The sequence below is a fragment of the Cibotium barometz genome, chromosome 24 (assembly GCF_041138505.1).
Source record: "Cibotium barometz isolate CiBa-2024 chromosome 24, ASM4113850v1, whole genome shotgun sequence".
Lineage (NCBI taxonomy): Eukaryota > Viridiplantae > Streptophyta > Polypodiopsida > Cyatheales > Cibotiaceae > Cibotium > Cibotium barometz.
Window position 1 is genome coordinate 12,270,680 of NC_141069.1, and position 21,392 is coordinate 12,292,071.

Consider the following 21,392-nt stretch of genomic DNA (forward strand, 5'->3'; position numbering starts at 1 on the left):
GCACCACTGAAGGTTTGGTTTGAACCGAGAGAGCAGACCTGCTCATGCCATGCACATGGCGAGTATGTAGGTTGGCATGTCGAATAAAAGAGAAGTTTTGATTAATCCTTGCTAACACCTTGATACAATGTCCCAAAAATTCCTAGTATGACTCCCATCCATCAACACATTATAGAGCTCGGCCCTCGTAAATGAGAAAGAAACAAACATTATATGGAGCTAGGCCCTTGTAAATAATGAGAGAGAGAGAGAGAGAGAGAGAGAGAGAGAGAGAGAAACATTATAGAGCCAAGGCCTTAAGGATAAATTAGAAATACACGCAATTATTCTCTTAAGCTCAGTTCTCTCTCAAGTAGTTTGGCGTCTCTTATCCTTGTAGCATTAAAAATTTATATTTAAAAAGGATGCCTCAGAGCACATGCGTTAACTAAGCATATATTGACTTTCTCCTATGATGCCTCACTCCACCACATTGAGACTTCAAAGAAATTATACAAACACCTTTATCTTCCACTTCCAAAGAACACTTGACAACACAATCCTTGCGATATATCCATTAGGTTATTAAAAAATAACATTGTAATTTAAACAATATTCTTTAACGTCGTATATCACTTTCATTAAATTGAAACTCTTAAAACCATTTCATTTGTGTATGTAAAAAAACATTATATTTATAAATAGGATATATAGAATAAATATTTACACATAAATTCATGAAATTATTGCCTGTAGAAGATTCATTTATAATTTTAAGATTAAGAATACCCTCAAATTTATACTAAGTTCACCTAAAAAATTTTACTCAAGTTTATATTTTGTACACCCTAACATTTCAAACCATTTAAATAAAGGGAGAGAAACTATGGTCACACTTTAAACCTATGAGAGAACAAATACATTATGAGATGACTTACCTCTTCAGGGAAAGGGATGATACTTGATGCCCCATGCTACCCAACACAGTCTCCAGGACAAGAAATGTATATACAATTTGATTCATGCAAACTAATTCTAAATTGTTAAATCTATAGAAATGTTAACTATGAATATACTTTTTCACAAGCAAGATGCATGCATGATCAATAGCGCGGGGATCTTTCGCCCTTCGACACGATCATGCCCTACACAAAGCCAACGATGTCGATTCACCTTCAATTAATGCAGCTGCCTCAAATCCATATGGTTCTTTCTTCGATGGGGCCAAGCTCTCCCAAACTTGGATGACTTAGATAACTTAGACATCAGTGAATGGAACATATGCTTTCAATTGAGAGACTTGGAACACATCATGCATACATGTAGTTGCCGGTAGCATCAACTTGTAAGTCACTTGCCCCACTCTTCTCTGCACTTTATATGGACCATAATATCTATGAGCCAATTTGGTGTTGGTATTACCCTTGAGAGATGCATATCTTGATTCGTTAATGTATAAAAGCACCCAATCCCCTTCTTTGAGCTCCACAAATCTCCTGTGGTATTGCTTCATACTCCTTTAAGCAAGCTTCAAATTGTCCTGGGATTGTTGTAGAAGTGTTTTCATCATTTGAGCCTCATTCTTTGCGTTTCGATTTGTAACCTCTTCTTTGTTGATCGCCATTGGTACACTCGCTATCCATAGATGGCCTTAAAAGATGACACTCCAATTCTCAAATGATTTGTACTATTTTAGAAGAAAATTGTTCCAAAAGGCAACCAATCATCCCATGCATGTTGAGTGTCATGGGCAATAGTATCTCAATACATGTCCACTCACTTATTAACTCTCTCTATTTGCCCATCCATTTTTGGGTGATAGAGGCGATGCTAGGAGTCAATTTGGTCCCCACAAGGTGAAACAATGTCCTCTAACATGAACCCGTAGATTTGGCATCTCTATCACTCTCACAAGTTATTAAGGCATTCCACGTAATTTGAACACATGTTGCAAAGATTGTCTTTCGGAAGAAATGAGATTAACTAATCCTAGAGGGGTGGGGGGGGGGCTCAAGATTGGGGATGAACAAGTTGAAACTACCTGGCTAGGGTTTTTGGGGGATTGATGAAACAAGCTTAATGGTGGTGGCGAGTTAGCTATTTATGGTGTAGTTTTCACTACATAAGTGAGAGTTTGGGTTATTGTGAGACATAGTTGTGTAGATGCACCACCGAAGGTTTGGTTTGAACCGGGAGAGCAGACCTGCTCATGCCATGCACATGGCTAGTATGTAGGTTGGCATGTCGAATAAAAGAGAAGTTTTGATTAATCCTTGCTAACACCTTGATACAATGTCCCAAAAATTCCTAGTATGACTCCCATCCATCAACACATTATCGAGATCATCTAATGAGATTGGACCACAATATCTATGAGCCAATTTGGTGTTGGTATTACCCTTGTGAGATGCATATCTTGATTCGGGAATGTATAAAAGCACCCAATCCCCTTCTTTGAGCTCCACAAATCTCCTGTGGTATTGCTTCATACTCCTTTAAGCAAGCTTTAAATTGTCCTTGGATTGTTGTAGAAGTGTTTTCATAATTTGAGCCTCATTCTTTGCGTTTCGATTTGTAACCTCTTCTTTGTTGATCAGCATTGGTACACTCGCTATCCATACATGGCCTTAAAAGATGACACTCCAATTCTCAAATGATTTGTACTATTTTATAAGAAAATTGTGCCAAAAGGAAACCAATCATCCCATGCATGTTGAGTGTCATGGGCAATAGTGTCTCAATACATGTCCACTCACTTATTAACTCTCTCTATTTGCCCATCCATTTTTGGGTGATAGAGGCGATGCTAGGAGTCAATTTGGTCCCCACAAGGTCAAACAATGTCCTCTAACATGAACCCGTAGATTTGGCATCTCTATCACTCTCACAAGTTATTAAGGCATTCCACGTAATTTGAACACATGTTGCAAAGATTGTCTTACGGAAGGAATGAGATTAACTAATCCTAGAGGGTTGGGGGGGGGCTCAAGATTGGGGATGAACAAGTTGAAACTACCTGGCTAGGGTTTTTGGGGGATTGATGAAACAAGCTTAATGGTGGTGGCGAGTTAGCTATTTATGGTGTAGTTATCACTACATAAGTGAGAGGTTGGGTTATTGTGAAACATAGTTGTGTAGATGCACCACTGAAGGTTTGGTTTTAACCGGGAGAGCATACCTGCTCATGCCATGCACATGGCGAGTATGTAGGTTGGCATGTCGACTAAAAGAGAAGTTTTGATTAATCCTTGCTAACACCTTGATACAATGTCCCAAAAATTCCTAGTATGACTCCCATCCATCCCATCCAGCAGCGAATGATCGAGATCATCTAATGGAACATATGCTTTTAATTGAGAGACTTGGAACACATCATGCATACATGTAGTTGCCGGTAGCATCAACTTGTAAGTCACTTGCCCCACTCTTCTTTGCACTTTGTATGGACCATAATATCTATGAGCCAATTTGGTGTTGGTATTACCCTTGAGATATGCATATCTTGATTCGGGAATGTATAAAAGCACCCAATCCCCTTCTTTGAGCTCCACAAATCTCCTGTGGTATTTCTTCATACTCCTTTAAGCAAGCTTTAAATTGTCCTTGGATTGTTGTAGAAGTGTTTTCATCATTTGAGCCTCATTCTTTGCGTTTTGATTTGTAACCTCTTCTTTGTTGATCACCATTGGTACACTCGCTATCCATAGATGGCCTTAAAAGATGACACTCCAATTCTCAAATGATTTGTACTATTTTATAAGAAAATTGTGCCAAAAGGCAACCAATCATCCCATGCATGTTGAGTGTCATGGGCAATAGTGTCTCAATACATGTCCACTCACTTATTAACTCTCTCTATTTGCCCATCCATTTTTGGGTGATAGAGGCGATGCTAGGAGTCAATTTGGCCCCCACAAGGTCAAACAGTGTCCTCTAACATGAACCCGTAGATTTGGCATCTCTATCACTCTCACAAGTTATTAAGGCATTCCACGTAATTTGAACACATGTTGCAAAGATTGTCTTACGGAAGGAATGAGATTAACTAATCCTAGAGGGTTGGGGGGGGGGCTCAAGATTGGGGATGGACAAGTTGAAACTACCTGGCTAGGGTTTTTGGGGGATTGATGAAACAAGCTTAATGGTGGTGGCTAGGGTTTTTGGGGGATTGATGAAACAAGCTTAATGGTGGTGGCGAGTTAGCTATTTGTGGTGTAGTTATCACTACATAAGTGAGAGTTTGGGTTAGTGTGAGACATAGTTGTGTAGATGCACCACTGAAGGTTCGGGAGAGCAGACCTGCTCATGCCATGCACATGGCGAGTATGTAGGTTGGCATGTCGAATAAAAAAGAAGTTTTGATTAATCTTTGCTAACATCTTGATACAATGTCCCAAAAATTCCTAGTATGACTCCCATCCATCAACACATTATAGAGCTCGGCCCTCGTAAATGAGAAAGAAACAAACATTATATAGAGCTAGGCCCTTGTAAATAATGAGAGAGAGAGAAGGAGAGAAACATTATAGAGCCAGGGCCTTAAGGATAAATTAGAAATACACGCAATTATTCTCTTAAGCTCAGTTCTCTCAAAAGTAGTTTGGCGTCTCTTATCCTTGTAGCATTAAAAATTTATATTTAAAAAGGACGCCTCAGAGCACATGCGTTAACTAAGCATATATTGAATTTCTCCTATGATGCCTCACTCCACCACATTGAGACTTCAAAGAAATTATACGAACACCTTTATCCTCCACTTCCAAAGAACACTTGACAACACAATCCTTGCAATATATCCATTATGTTATTAAAAAATAACATTATAATTTAAACAATATTCTTTAACGTTGTATATCACTTTCATTAAATTGAAACTCTTAAGACCATTTCATTTGTGTATGTAAAAAAACATTATATTTAGAAATAGGATATATAGAACAAATATTTACACATAAATTTATGAAATTATTGTTGTAGAAGATTCATTTATAATTTTAAGATTAAGAATACACTCAAATTTATACTAAGTTCACCTAAAAAAATTCAGTCAAGTTTATATTTTGTACACCCTAACATTTCAAACCATTTAAATAAAGGGAGAGAAACTATGGTCACACTTTAAACTTATGAGAGGACAAATACATTATGAGATGACTTACCCCTTCAGGGAAAGGGATGATACTTGATGCCCCATGCTACCCAACACAGTCTTCAGGAGGACAAGAAATGTATATACAAGAGACAATATTTGATTCATGCAAACTAATTCTAAATTGTTAAATCTATAGAAATGTTAACTATGAATATACTTTTTCACAAGCAAGATGCATGCATGATCAATAGCGCGGCGATCTTTCGCCCTTCGAGACGATCATGCCCTACACAAAGCCAACGATGTCGATTCACCTTCAATTAATGCAGCTGCCTCAAATCCAATATGACCAACTCAAATCCATATGGTTCTTTCTTCGATGGGGCCAAGCTCTCCCAAACTTGGATGACTTAGATCTCTTAGATATCAGCGAATGATCGAGATCATCTAATGGAACATATGCTTTCAATTGAGAGACTTGGAACACATCATGCATACATGTAGTTGCCGGTAGCATCAACTTGTAAGTCACTTGCCCCACTCTTCTCTGCACTTTGTATGGACCATAATATCTATGAGCCAATTTGGTGTTGGTATTACCCTTGAGAGATGCATATCTTGATTCGGGAATGTATAAAAGCACCCAATCCCCTTCTTTGAGCTCCACAAATCTCCTGTGGTATTGCTTCATACTCCTTTAAGCAAGCTTTAAATTGTCCTTGGATTGTTGTAGAAGTGTTTTCATCATTTGAGCCTCATTCTTTGCGTTTCGATTTGTAACCTCTTCTTTGTTGATCGCCATTGGTACACTCGCTATCCATAGATGGCCTTAAAAGATGACACTCCAATTCTCAAATGATTTGTACTATTTTATAAGAAAATTGTGCCAAAAGGCAACCAATCCTCCCATGCATGAGTGTCATGGGCAATAGTGTCTCAATACATGTCCACTCACTTATTTACTCTCTCTATTTGCCCATCCATTTTCGGGTGATAGAGGTGATGCTAGGAGTCAATTTGGTCCCCACAAGGTCAAACAGTGTCCTCTAACATGAACCCGTAGATTTGGCATCTCTGTCACTCTCACAAGTTATTAAGGCATTCCATGTAATTTGAACACATGTTGCATAGGTTGTCTTACGAAAGGAATGAGATTAACTGATCCTAGAGGGTTAGGGGGGGGCTCAAGATTGGGGATCAACAAGTTGAAACTACCTGGCTATGGCGATGTAGCTATTTATGGTGTAGTTATCACTACATAAGTGAGGGTTTGGGTTATTGTGAGACAGTTGTGTAGATGCACCACTGAAGGTTTGGTTTGAACCGGGAGAGCAGACCTGCTCATGCCATGCACATGGCGAGTATGTAGGTTGGCATGTCGAATAAAAGAGAAGTTTTGATTAATCCTTGCTAACACCTTGATACAATGTCCCAAAAATTCCTAGTATGACTCCCATCCATCAACACATTATAGAGCTCGGCCCTCGTAAATGAGAAAGAAACAAACATTATATAGAGCTAGGCCCTTGTAAATAATGAGAGAGAGAGAGAGAGAGAAACATTATAGAGCCAGGGCCTTAAGGATAAATGAGAAATACACGCAATTGTTCTCTTAAGCTCAGTTCTCTCTCAAGTAGTTTGGCGTCTCTTATCCTTGTAGCATTAAAAATTTATATTTAAAAAGGACGCCTCAGAGCACATGCGTTAACTAAGCATATATTGAATTTCTCCTATGATGCCTCACTCCACCACATTGAGACCTCAAAGAAATTATACGAACACCTCTATCCTCCACTTCCAAAGAACACTTGACTACACAATCCTTGCGATATATCCATTATGTTATTAAAAAATAACATTATAATTTAAACAATATTCTTTAACGTCGTATATCACTTTCATTAAATTGAAACTCTTAAAACCATTTCATTTGTGTATGTAAAAAAACATTATATTTATAAATAAGATATATAGAATAAATATTTACACATAAATTTATGAAATTATTGCCTGTAGAAGATTCATTTATAATTTTAAGATTAAGAAATACACTCAAATTTATACTAAGTTCACTTAAAAAAATTCACTCAAGTTTATATTTTGTACACCCTAACATTTCAAACCATTTAAGTAAAGGGAGAGAAACTATGGTCACACTTTAAACCTATGAGAGGACAAAAAAATTATGAGATGACTTACCTCTTCAGGGAAGGGGATGATGCTTGATGCCCCATGCTAACCAACACAGTCTTCACGACAAGAAATGTATATACAATTTGATTCATGCAAACTAATTCTAAATTGTTAAATCTATAGAAATGTTAACTACGAATATACTTTTTCACAAGCAAGATACATGCATGATCAATAGCGCGGCGATCTTTCGCCCTTCGAGACGATCATGCCCTACACAAAGCCAACGATGTCAATTCACCTTCAATTAATGCAGCTGCCTCAAATCCAATATGACCAACTCAAATCCAGATGGTTCTTTCTTCAATGGGGCCAAGCTCTCCCAAAATTGGAAGACTTAGATCTCTTAGACATCAGCGAATGATCGAGATCATCTAATGGAACATGTGCTTTCAATTGAGAGACTTGGAACACATCATGCATACATGTAGTTGCCGGTAGCATCAACTTGTAAGTCACTTGCCCCACTCTTATCTGCACTTTGTATGGACCATAATATCTATGAGCCAACTTGGTGTTGGTATTACCCTTGAGAGATGCATATCTTGATTCGGGAATGTATAAAAGCACCTAATCCCATTCTTTGAGCTCCACAAATCTCCTATGGTATTGCTTCATACTCCTTTAAGCAAGCTTTAAATTGTCCTTGGATTGTTGTAGAAGTGTTTTCATCATTTGAGCCTCATTCTTTGCGTTTCGATTTGTAACCTCTTCTTTGTTGATCGCCATTGGTACACTCGCTATCCATAGATGGCCTTAAAAGATGACACTCCAATTCTCAAATGATTTGTACTATTTTATAAGAAAATTGTGCCAAAAGGCAACCAATCATCCCATGCATGTTGAGTGTCATGGGCAATAGTGTCTCAATACATGTCCACTCACTTATTAACTCTCTCTATTTGCCCATCCATTTTTGGGTGATAGAGGCGATGCTAGGAGTGAATTTGGTCCCCACAAGGTCAAACAGTGTCCTCTAACATGAACCCGTAGATTTGGCATCTCTATCACTCTCACAAGTTATTAAGACATTCCATGTAATTTGAACACATGTTGCATAGATTATCTTACGGAAGGAATGAGATTAACTAATCCTAGAGGGTTAGGGGGGGCTCAAGATTGCGGATGAACAAGTTGAAACTACCTGGCTAGGGTTTTTGGGGGATTGATGAAACAAGCTTAATGGTGGTGGCGAGTTAGCTAGTTATGGTGTAGTTATCACTACATAAGTGAGAGTTTGGGTTATTGTGAGACATAGTTGTGTAGATGCACCACTGAAGGTTTGGTTTGAACCGGGAGAGCAGACCTGCTCATGCCATGCACATGGCGAGTATGTAGGTTGGCATGTCGAATAAAAGGGAAGTTTTGATTAATCCTTGCTAACACCTTGATACAATGTCCCAAAAATTCATAGTTTGACTCCCATCCATCAACACATTATAGAGCTCGGCCCTCATAAATAAGAAACAAACATTATATAGAGCTAGGCCCTTGTAAATAATGAGAGAGAGAGAGAGAGAGAGAGAGAGAGAGAGAGAGAAACATTATAGAGCCAGGGCCTTAAGGATAAATGAGAAATACACGCAATTATTCTCTTAAGCTCAGTTCTCTCTCAAGTAGTTTGGCGTCTCTTATCCTTGTAGCATTAAAAATTTATATTTAAAAAGGATGCCTCAGAGCACATGCGTTAACTTAGCATATATTGAATTTCTTTTATGATGCCTCACTCCACCACATTGAGACTTCAAAGAAATTATACGAACACCTTTATCTTCCACTTCCAAAGAACACTTGACAACACAATCCTTGCAATATATCCATTAGGTTATTAAAAAATAACATTATAATTTACACAATATTCTTTAACGTCGTATATCACTTTCATTAAATTCAAACTCTTAAAACCATTTCATTTGTGTATGTAAAAAAACATTATTTTTATAAATAGGATATATAGAATAAATATTTACACATAAATTTATGAAATTATTGCCTGTAGAAGATTCATTTATAATTTTAAGTTTAAGAATACCCTAAAATTAATACTAAGTTCACCTAAAAAAATTCACTCAAGTTTATATTTTGTACACCCTAACATTTCAAACCATTTAAGTAAAGGGAGAGAAACTATGGTCACACTTTAAACCTATGAGAGGACAAATACATTATGAGATGACTTACCTCTTCAGGGAAAGGAATGATACTTGATGCCCCATGCTACCCAACACATTCTCCAGGACAAGAAATGTATATACAATTTGATTCATGCAAACTAATTCTAAATTGTTAAATCAATAGAAATGTTAACTATGAATATACTTTTTCACAAGCAAGATGCATGCATGATCAATAGCACGGCGATCTTTCGCCCTTCAACACGATCATGCCCTACACAAAGCCAACGATGTCGATTCACCTTCAATTAATGCAGCTGCCTCAAATCCATATGGTTCTTTCTTCGATGGGGCCAAGCTCTCCCAAACTTGGATGACTTAGATCTCTTAGACATCAGCGAATGATCAAGATCATCTAATGGAACATATGCTTTCAATTGAGAGACTTGGAACACATCATGCATACATGTTGCCGGTAGCATCAACTTGTAAGTCACTTGCCCACTCTTCTCTACACTTTATATGGACCATAATATCTATGAGCCAATTTGGTGTTGGTATTACCCTTGAGAGATGCATATCTTGATTCGGGAATGTATAAAAGCACCCAATCCCCTTCTTTGAGCTCCACAAATCTCCTGTGGTATTGCTTCATACTCCTTTAAGCAAGCTTTAAATTGTCCTTGGATTGTTGTAGAAGTGTTTTCATCATTTGAGCCTCATTCTTTGCGTTTCGATTTGTTACCTCTTCTTTGTTGATCGCCATTGGTACACTCGCTATCCATAGATGGCCTTAAAAGATGACACTCCAATTCTCAAATGATTTGTACTATTTTAGAAGAAAATTGTGCCAAAAGGAAACCAATCAGCCCATGCATGTTGAGTGTCATGGGCAATAGTGTCTCAATACATGTCCACTCACTTATTAACTCTCTCTATTTGCCCATCCATTTTTGGGTGATAGAGGCGATGCTAGGAGTCAATTTGGTCCCCACAAGGTCAAACAGTGTCCTCTAACATGAACCCGTAGATTTGGCATCTCTATCACTCTCACAAGTTATTAAGGCATTCCACGTAATTTGAACACATGTTGCAAAGATTGTCTTACGGAAGGAATGAGATTAACAAATCCTAGAGGGTTGGGGGGGGGGCTCAAGATTGGGGATGAACAAGTTGAAACTACCTGGCTAAGGTTTTTGGGGGATTGATGAAACAAGCTTAATTGTGGTGGCGAGTTAGCTATTTATGGTGTAGTTATCACTACATAAGTGAGAGTTTGGGTTATTGTGAGACAGAGTTGTGTAGATGCACCACTGAAGGTTTGGTTTGAACCGGGAGAGCAGACCTGCTCATGCCATGCACCTGGCGAGTATGTAGGTTGGCATGTCGAAAAAAAGAGAAGTTTTGATTAATCCTTGCTAACACCTTGATACAATGTCCCAAAAATTCCTAGTATGACTCCCATCCATCAACACATTATCAAGATCATCTAATGAGATTGGACCATAATATCTATGAGCCAATTTGGTGTTGGTATTACCCTTGTGAGATGCATATCTTGATTCGGGAATGTATAAAAGCACCCAATCCCCTTCTTTGAGCTCCACAAATCTCATGTGGTATTGCTTCATTCTCCTTTAAGCAAGCTTTAAATTGTCCTTGGATTGTTGTAGAAGTGTTTTCATCATTTGAGCCTCATTCTTTGCGTTTCGATTTGTGACCTCTTCTTTGTTGATCGCCATTGGTACACTCGCTATCCAATTCTCAAATGATTTGTACTATTTTATAAGCCGTAAGACAATCTATGCAACATGTCTTCAAATTACCTGGAATGTCTTAATAACTTGTGAGAGTGATAGAGATGCCAAATCTACGGGTTCATGTTGGAGGACACTGTTTGACCTTGTGGGGACCAAATTGACTCCTAGCATCGCCTCTATCACCCAAAAATGTACGGGCAAATAGAGAGACTTAATAAGTGAGTGGACATGTATTGAGACACTATTGCCCATGACACTCAACATGCATGGGATGATTGGTTGCCTTTTGGCACAATTTTCTTATAAAATAATACAAATCATTTGAGAATTGGAGTGTCATGTTTTAAGGCCATCTATGGATAGCGAGTGTACCAATGGCGATCAACAAAGAAGAGGTTACAAATCGAAACGCAAAGAATGAGGCTCAAATGATGAAAACACTTCTACAACAATCCAAGGACAATTTAAAGCTTGCTTAAAGGAGTATGAAGCAATACCACAGGAGATTTGTGGAGCTCAAAGAAGGGGATTGGGTGCTTTTATACATTCCCGAATCAAGATATGCATCTCTCAAGGGTAATACCAACACCAAATTGGATCATAGATATTATGGTCCATACAAAGTGCAGAGAAGAGTGGGGCAAGTGACTTACAAGTTGATGCTACCGGCAACTACATGTATGCATGATGTGTTCCAAGTCTCTCAATTGAAAGCATATGTTCCATTAGATGATCTCGATCATTCGCTGATATCTAAGAGATCTGAGTCATCCAAGTTTGGGAGAGCTTGGCCCCATCGAAGAAAGAACCATATGGATTTGAGTTGGTCATATTGGATTTGAGGTAGCTGCATTAATTGAAGGTGAATCGACATCGTTGGCTTTGTGTAGGGCATGATCATCTCGAAGGGCGAAAGATCGCCGCGCTATTGATCATGCATGCATCTTGCTTGTGAAAAAGTATATTCATAGTTAACATTTCTATAGATTTAACAATTTAGAATTAGTTTGCATGAATCAAATATTGTCTCTTGTATATACATTTCTTGTCCTCCTGAAGACTGTGTTGGGTAGCATGGGGCATCAAGTATCATCCCTTTCCCTGAAGGGATAAGTCATCTCATAATGTATTTGTCCTCTCATAAGTTTAAAGTGTGACCATAGTTTCTCTCCCTTTATTTAAATGGTTTGAAATGTTAGGGTGTACAAAATATAAACTTGAGTGAATTTTTGTAGGTGAACTTAGAATAAATTTGAGTGTATTCTTAATCTTAAAATTATAAATGAATCTTCTACAACAATAATTTCATAAATTTATGTGTAAATATTTATTCTATATATCCTATTTCTAAATATAATGTTTTTTTACATACACAAATGAAATGGTTTTAAGAGTTAAATGTTAGGGTGTACAAAATATACACTTGAGTGAATTTTTTTAGCTGAACTTAGAATAAATTTGAGTGTATTCTTAAGCTTAAAATTATAAATCAATCTTCTACAACAATAATTTCATAAATTTAAGTGTAAATATTTATTCTATATATCCTATTTCTAAATATAATGTTTTTTTACATACACAAATGAAATGGTTTTAAGAGTTTCAATTTAATGAAAGTGATATACGACGTTAAAGAATATTGTTTAAATTATAATGTTATTTTTTAATAACATAATATATATATCGCAAGGATTGTGTTGTCAAGTGTTCTTTGGAAGTGGAGTTATCGATAAAGGTGTTCGTATAATTTCTTTGAAGTCTCAATGTGGTGGAGTGAGGCATCATAGGGGAAATTCAATATATGCTTAGTTAACGCATGTGCTCTGAGGCGTCCTTTTTAAATATAAATTTTTAATGCTACAAGGATAAGAGACGCCAAACTACTTGAGAGAGAACTGAACTTATGAGAATAATTGCGTGTATTTCTCATTTATCCTTAAGGCCCTGGCTCTATAATGTTTCTCTCTCTCTCTCTCTCTCTCTCTCTCATTATTTACAAGGGCCTAGCTCTATATAATGTTTTGTTCTTTCTCATTTACAAGGGCCGAGCTCTATAATGTGTTGATGGATGCGAGTCATACTAGGAATTTTTGGGACATTGTATCAAGGTTGTAGCAAGGATTAATCAAAACTTCTCTTTTATTCGACATGCCAACCTACATACTCGCCATGTGCATGGCATGAGCAGGTCTGTTCTCCCGGTTCAAACCAAACCTTCAGTGGTGCATCTACACAACTATCTCTCACAATATCCAAACTCTCACTTATGTAGTGATAACTACACCATAAATAGCTAACTCGTCACCACCATTAAGCTTGTTTCATCAATCCCCCAAAAACCCTAGCCAGGTAGTTTCAACTTGTTCATCCCCAATCTTGAGCCCCCCCCTAACCCTCTAGGATTAGTTAATCTCATTCCTTCCGTAAGACAATCTATGCAACATGTCTTCAAATTACCTGGAATGTCTTAATAACTTGTGAGAGTGATAGAGATGCCAAATCTACGGGTTCATGTTGGAGGACTCTGTTTGACCTTGTGGGGACCAAATTGACACCTAGCATCGCCTCTATTACCCAAAAATGGATGGGCAAATAGAGAGAGTTAATAAGTGAGTGGACATGTATTGAGACACTATTGCCCATGACACTCAACATGCATGGGATGATTGGTTGCCTTTTGGCACAATTTTATAGTACAAATCATTTGAGAATTGGAGTGTCATCTTTTAAGGCCATCTATGGATAGTGAGTGTACCAATGGCGATCAACAAAGAAGAGGTTACAAATCGAAATGCAAAGAATGAGGCTCAAATGATGAAAACACTTCTACAACAATCCAAGGACAATTTAAAGCTTGCTTAAAGGAGTATGAAGCAATACCACAGGAGATTTGTGGAGCTCAAAGAAGGGGATTGGGTACTTTTATACATTCCTGAATCAAGATATGCATCTCTCAAGGGTAATACCAACACCAAATTGGCTCATAGATATTATGGTCCATACAAAGTGCAGAGAAGAGTGGGGCAAGTGACTTACAAGTTGATGCTACCGGCAACTACATGTATGCATGATGTGTTCCAAGTCTCTCAATTGAAAGCATATGTTCCATTAGATGATCTTGATCATTCGCTGATGTCTAAGAGATCTAAGCCATCCAAGTTTGGGAGAGCTTGGACCCATCGAAGAAAGAACCATATGGATTTGAGTTGGTCATATTGGATTTGAGGCAGCTGCATTAATTGAAGGTGAATCGACATCGTTGGCTTTGTGTAGGGCATGATCATCTCGAAGGGCGAAAGATCGCCGCGCTATTGATCATGCATGCATCTTGCTTGTGAAAAAGTATATTCATAGTTAACATTTCTATAGATTTAACAATTTAGAATTAGTTTGCATGAATCAAATATTGTCTCTTGTATATACATTTCTTGTCCTCCTGAAGACTGTGTTGGGTAGCATGGGGCATCAAGTATCATCCCTTTCCCTGAAGGGGTAAGTCAGCTCATAATGTATTTGTCCTCTCATAAGTTTAAAGTGTGACCATAGTTTCTCTCCCTTTATTTAAATGGTTTGAAATGTTAGGGTGTACAAAATATAAACTTGAGTGAATTTTTGTAGGTGAACTTAGAATAAATTTGAGTGTATTCTTAATCTTAAAATTATAAATGAATCTTCTATAACAATAATTTCATAAATTTATGTGTAAATATTTATTCTATATATCCTATTTCTAAATATAATGTTCTTTTACATACACAAATGAAATGGTTTTAAGAGTTTCAATTTAATGAAAGTGATATACGACGTTAAAGAATATTGTTTAAATTATAATGTTATTTTTTAATAACATAATGGATATATCGCAAGGATTGTGTTGTCAAGTGTTCTTTGGAAGTGGAGGATAAAGGTGTTCGTATAATTTCTTTGAAGTCTCAATGTGGTGGAGTGAGGCATCATAGGAGAAATTCAATATATGCTTAGTTAACGCATGTGCTCTGAGGCGTCCTTTTTAAATATAAATTTTTAATGCTACAAGGATAAGAGACGCCAAACTACTTGAGAGAGAACTGAACTTAAGAGAATAATTGCGTGTATTTCTCATTTATCCTTAAGGCCCTGGCTCTATAATGTTTCTCTCTCTCTCTCTCTCTCTCTCATTATTTACAAGGGCCTAGCTCTATATAATGTTTGTTTCTTTCTCATTTACAAGGGCCGAGCTCTATAATGTGTTGATGGATGCGAGTCATACTAGGAATTTTTGGGACATTGTATCAAGGTTGTAGCAAGGATTAATCAAAACTTCTCTTTTATTCGACATGCCAACCTACATACTCGCCATGTGCATGGCATGAGCAGGTCTGCTCTCCCGGTTCAAACCAAACCTTCAGTGGTGCATCTACACAACTATGTCTCACAATATCCAAACTCTCACTTATGTAGTGATAACTACACCATAAATAGCTAACTCGTCACCACCATTAAGCTTGTTTCATCAATCCCCCAAAAACCCTAGCCAGGTAGTTTCAACTTGTTCATCCCCAATCTTGAGCCCCCCCCTAACCCTCTAGGATTAGTTAATCTCATTCCTTCCGTAAGACAATCTATGCAACATGTCTTCAAATTACCTGGAATGTCTTAATAACTTGTGAGAGTGATAGAGATGCCAAATCTACGGGTTCATGTTGGAGGACTCTGTTTGACCTTGTGGGGACCAAATTGACACCTAGCATCGCCTCTATTACCCAAAAATGGATGGGCAAATAGAGAGAGTTAATAAGTGAGTGGACATGTATTGAGACACTATTGCCCATGACACTCAACATGCATGGGATGATTGGTTGCCTTTTGGCACAATTTTATAGTACAAATCATTTGAGAATTGGAGTGTCATCTTTTAAGGCCATCTATGGATAGCGAGTGTACCAATGGCGATCAACAAAGAAGAGGTTACAAATCGAAATGCAAAGAATGAGGCTCAAATGATGAAAACACTTCTACAACAATCCAAGGACAATTTAAAGCTTGCTTAAAGGAGTATGAAGCAATACCACAGGAGATTTGTGGAGCTCAAAGAAGGGGATTGGGTGCTTTTATACATTCCCGAATCAAGATATGCATCTCTCAAGGGTAATACCAACACCAAATTGGCTCATAGATATTATGGTCCATACAAAGTGCAGAGAAGAGTGGGGCAAGTGACTTACAAGTTGATGCTACCGGCAACTACATGTATGCATGATGTGTTCCAAGTCTCTCAATTGAAAGCATATGTTCCATTAGATGATCTTGATCATTCACTGATGTCTAAGAGATCTAAGCCATCCAAGTTTGGGAGAGCTTGGACCCATCGAAGAAAGAACCATATGGATTTGAGTTGGTCATATTGGATTTGAGGCAGCTGCATTAATTGAAGGTGAATCGACATCGTTGGCTTTGTGTAGGGCATGATCGTCTCGAAGGGCGAAAGATCGCCGCGCTATTGATCATGCATGCATCTTGCTTGTGAAAAAGTATATTCATAGTTAACATTTCTATAGATTTAACAATTTAGAATTAGTTTGCATGAATCAAATATTGTCTCTTGTATATACATTTCTTGTCCTCCTGAAGACTGTGTTGGGTAGCATGGGGCATCAAGTATCATCCCTTTCCCTGAAGGGGTAAGTCAGCTCATAATGTATTTGTCCTCTCATAAGTTTAAAGTGTGACCATAGTTTCTCTCCCTTTATTTAAATGGTTTGAAATGTTAGGGTGTACAAAATATAAACTTGAGTGAATTTTTGTAGGTGAACTTAGAATAAATTTGAGTGTATTCTTAATCTTAAAATTATAAATGAATCTTCTATAACAATAATTTCATAAATTTATGTGTAAATATTTATTCTATATATCCTATTTCTAAATATAATGTTCTTTTACATACACAAATGAAATGGTTTTAAGAGTTTCAATTTAATGAAAGTGATATACGACGTTAAAGAATATTGTTTAAATTATAATGTTATTTTTTAATATTATAATGGATATATCGCAAGGATTGTGTTGTCAAGTGTTCTTTGGAAGTGGAGGATAAAGGTGTTCGTATAATTTCTTTGAAGTCTCAATGTGGTGGAGTGAGGCATCATAGGAGAAATTCAATATATGCTTAGTTAACGCATGTGCTCTGAGGCGTCCTTTTTAAATATAAATTTTTAATGCTACAAGGATAAGAGACGCCAAACTACTTGAGAGAGAACTGAACTTAAGAGAATAATTGCGTGTATTTCTCATTTATCCTTAAGGCCCTGGCTCTATAATGTTTCTCTCTCTCTCTCTCTCTCTCTCTCATTATTTACAAGGGCCTAGCTCTATATAATGTTTGTTTCTTTCTCATTTACAAGGGCCGAGCTCTATAATGTGTTGATGGATGCGAGTCATACTAGGAATTTGTGGGACATTGTATCAAGGTTGTAGCAAGGATTAATCAAAACTTCTCTTTTATTCGACATGCCAACCTACATACTCGCCATGTGCATGGCATGAGCAGGTCTGCTCTCCCGGTTCAAACCAAACCTTCAGTGGTGCATCTACACAACTATGTCTCACAATATCCAAACTCTCACTTATGTAGTGATAACTACACCATAAATAGCTAACTCGCCACCACCATTAAGCTTGTTTCATCAATCCCCCAAAAACCCTAGCCAGGTAGTTTCAACTTGTTCATCCCCAATCTTGAGCCCCCCCTAACCCTCTAGGATTAGTTAATCTCATTCCTTCCGTAAGACAATCTATGCAACATGTCTTCAAATTACCTGGAATGTCTTAATAACTTGTGAGAGTGATAGAGATGCCAAATCTACGGGTTCATGTTGGAGGACTCTGTTTGACCTTGTGGGGACCAAATTGACACCTAGCATCGCCTCTATCACCCAAACATGGATGGGCAAATAGAGAGAGTTAATAAGTGAGTGGACATGTATTGAGACACTATTGCCCATGACACTCAACATGCATGGGATGATTGGTTGCCTTTTGGCACAATTTTCTTATAAAATAGTACAAATCATTTGAGAATTGGAGTGTCATGTTTTAAGGCCATCTATGGATAGCGAGTGTACCAATGGCGATCAACAAAGAAGAGGTTACAAATCGAAACGCAAAGAATGAGGCTCAAATGATGAAAACACTTCTACAACAATCCAAGGACAATTTAAAGCTTGCTTAAAGGAGTATGAAGCAATACCACAGGAGATTTGTGGAGCTCAAAGAAGGGGATTGGGTGCTTTTATACATTCCCGAATCAAGATATGCATCTCTCAAGGGTAATACCAACACCAAATTGGCTCATAGATATTATGGTCCATACAAAGTGCAGAGAAGAGTGGGGCAAGTGACTTACAAGTTGATGCTACCGGCAACTACATGTATGCATGATGTGTTCCAAGTCTCTCAATTGAAAGCATATGTTCCATTAGATGATCTTGATCATTCGCTGATGTCTAAGAGATCTAAGTCATCCAAGTTTGGGAGAGCTTGGACCCATCGAAGAAAGAACCATATGGATTTGAGTTGGTCATATTGGATTTGAGGCAGCTGCATTAATTGAAGGTGAATCGACATCGTTGGCTTTGTGTAGGGCATGATCGTCTCGAAGGGCGAAAGATCGCCGCGCTATTGATCATGCATGCATCTTGCTTGTGAAAAAGTATATTCATAGTTAACATTTTTATAGATTTAACAATTTAGAATTAGTTTGCATGAATCAAATATTGTCTCTTGTATATACATTTCTTGTCCTGAAGACTGTGTTGGGTAGCATGGGGCATCAAGTATCATCCCTTTCCCTCAAGAGGTAAGTCATCTCATAATGTATTTGTCCTCTCATAGGTTTAAAGTGTGACCATAGTTTCTCTTCCTTTATTTAAATGGTTTGAAATGTTAGGGTGTACAAAATATAAACTTGAGTGAATTTTTTTAGGTGAACTTAGTATAAATTTGAGTGTATTCTTAATCTTAAAATTATAAATGAATCTTCTACAGGCAATAATTTCATAAATTTATGTGTAAATATTTATTCTATATATCCTATTTCTAAATATAATGTTCTTTTACATACACAAATGAAATGGTTTTAAGAGTTTCAATTTAATGAAAGTGATATACGACCTTAAAGAATATTGTTTAAATTATAATGTTATTTTTTAATATTATAATGGATATATCGCAAGGAGTGTGTTGTCAAGTGTTCTTTGGAAGTGGAGGATAAAGGTGTTCGTATAATTTCTTTGAAGTCTCAATGTGGTGGAGTGAGGCATCATAGGAGAAATTCAATATATGCTTAGTTAACGCATGTGCTCTGAGGCGTCCTTTTTAAATATAAATTTTTAATGCTACAAGGATAAGAGACGCCAAACTACTTGAGAGAGAACTGAACTTAAGAGAATAATTGCGTGTATTTCTCATTTATCCTTAAGGCCCTGGCTCTATAATGTTTCTCTCTCTCTCTCTCTCTCTCTCTCTCTCTCTCTCTCTCTCTCTCTCTCTCTCTCTCTCATTATTTACAAGGGCCTAGCTCTATATAATGTTTGTTTCTTTCTCATTTACAAGGGCCGAGCTCTATAATGTGTTGATGGATGCGAGTCATACTAGGAATTTTTGGGACATTGTATCAAGTTTGTACCAAGGATTAATCAAAACTTCTCTTTTATTCGACATGCCAACCTACATACTCGCCATGTGCATGGCATGAGCAGGTCTGCTCTCCCGGTTCAAACCAAACCTTCAATGGTGCATCTACACAACTACGTCTCACAATATCCAAACTCTCACTTATGTAGTGATAACTACACCATAAATAGCTAACTCGCCACCACCATTAAGCTTGTTTCATCAATCCCCCAAAAACCCTAGCCAGGTAGCTTCAACTTGTTCATCCCCAATCTTGAGCCCCCCCCTAACCCTCTAGGATTAGTTAATCTCATTCCTTCCGTAAGACAATCTATGCAACATGTCTTCAAATTACCTGGAATGTCTTAATAACTTGTGAGAGTGATAGAGATGCCAAATCTACGGGTTCATGTTGGAGGACTCTGTTTGACCTTGTGGGGACCAAATTGACACCTAGCATCGCCTCTATCACCCAAAAATGGATGGGCAAATAGAGAGAGTTAATAAGTGAGTGGACATGTATTGAGACACTATTGCCCATGACACTCAACATGCATGGGATGATTGGTTGCCTTTTGGCACAATTTTATAGTACAAATCATTTGAGAATTGGAGTGTCATCTTTTAAGGCCATCTATGGATAGCGAGTGTACCAATGGCGATCAACAAAGAAGAGGTTACAAATCGAAATGCAAAGAATGAGGCTCAAATGATGAAAACACTTCTACAACAATCCAAGGACAATTTAAAGCTTGCTTAAAGGAGTATGAAGCAATACCACAGGAGATTTGTGGAGCTCAAAGAAGGGGATTGGGTGCTTTTATACATTCCCGAATCAAGATATGCATCTCTCAAGGGTAATACCAACACCAAATTGGCTCATAGATATTATGGTCCATACAAAGTGCAGAGAAGAGTGGGGCAAGTGACTTACAAGTTGATGCTACCGGCAACTACATGTATGCATGATGTGTTCCAAGTCTCTCAATTGAAAGCATATGTTCCATTAGATGATCTTGATCATTCGCTGATGTCTAAGAGATCTAAGTCATCCAAGTTTGGGAGAGCTTGGACCCATCGAAGAAAGAACCATATGGATTTGAGTTGGTCATATTGGATTTGAGGCAGCTGCATTAATTGAAGGTGAATCAACATCGTTGGCTTTGTGTAGGGCATGATCGTCTCGAAGGGCAAAAGATCACCGCGCTATTGATCATGCATGCATCTTGCTTGTGAAAAAGTATATTCATAGTTAACATTTTTATAGATTTAACAATTTAGAATTAGTTTGCATGAATCAAATATTGTCTCTTGTATATACATTTCTTGTCCTGAAGACTGTGTTGGGTAGCATGGGGCATCAAGTATCATCCCTTTCCCTGAAGAGGTAAGTCATCTCATAATGTATCTGTCCTCTCATAGGTTTAAAGTGTGACCATAGTTTCTCTCCCTTTATTTAAATGGTTTGAAATGTTAGGGTGTACAAAATATAAACTTGAGTGAATTTTTTTAGGTGAACTTAGTATAAATTTGAGTGTATTCTTAATCTTAAAATTATAAATGAATCTTCTACAGGCAATAATTTCATAAATTTATGTGTAAATA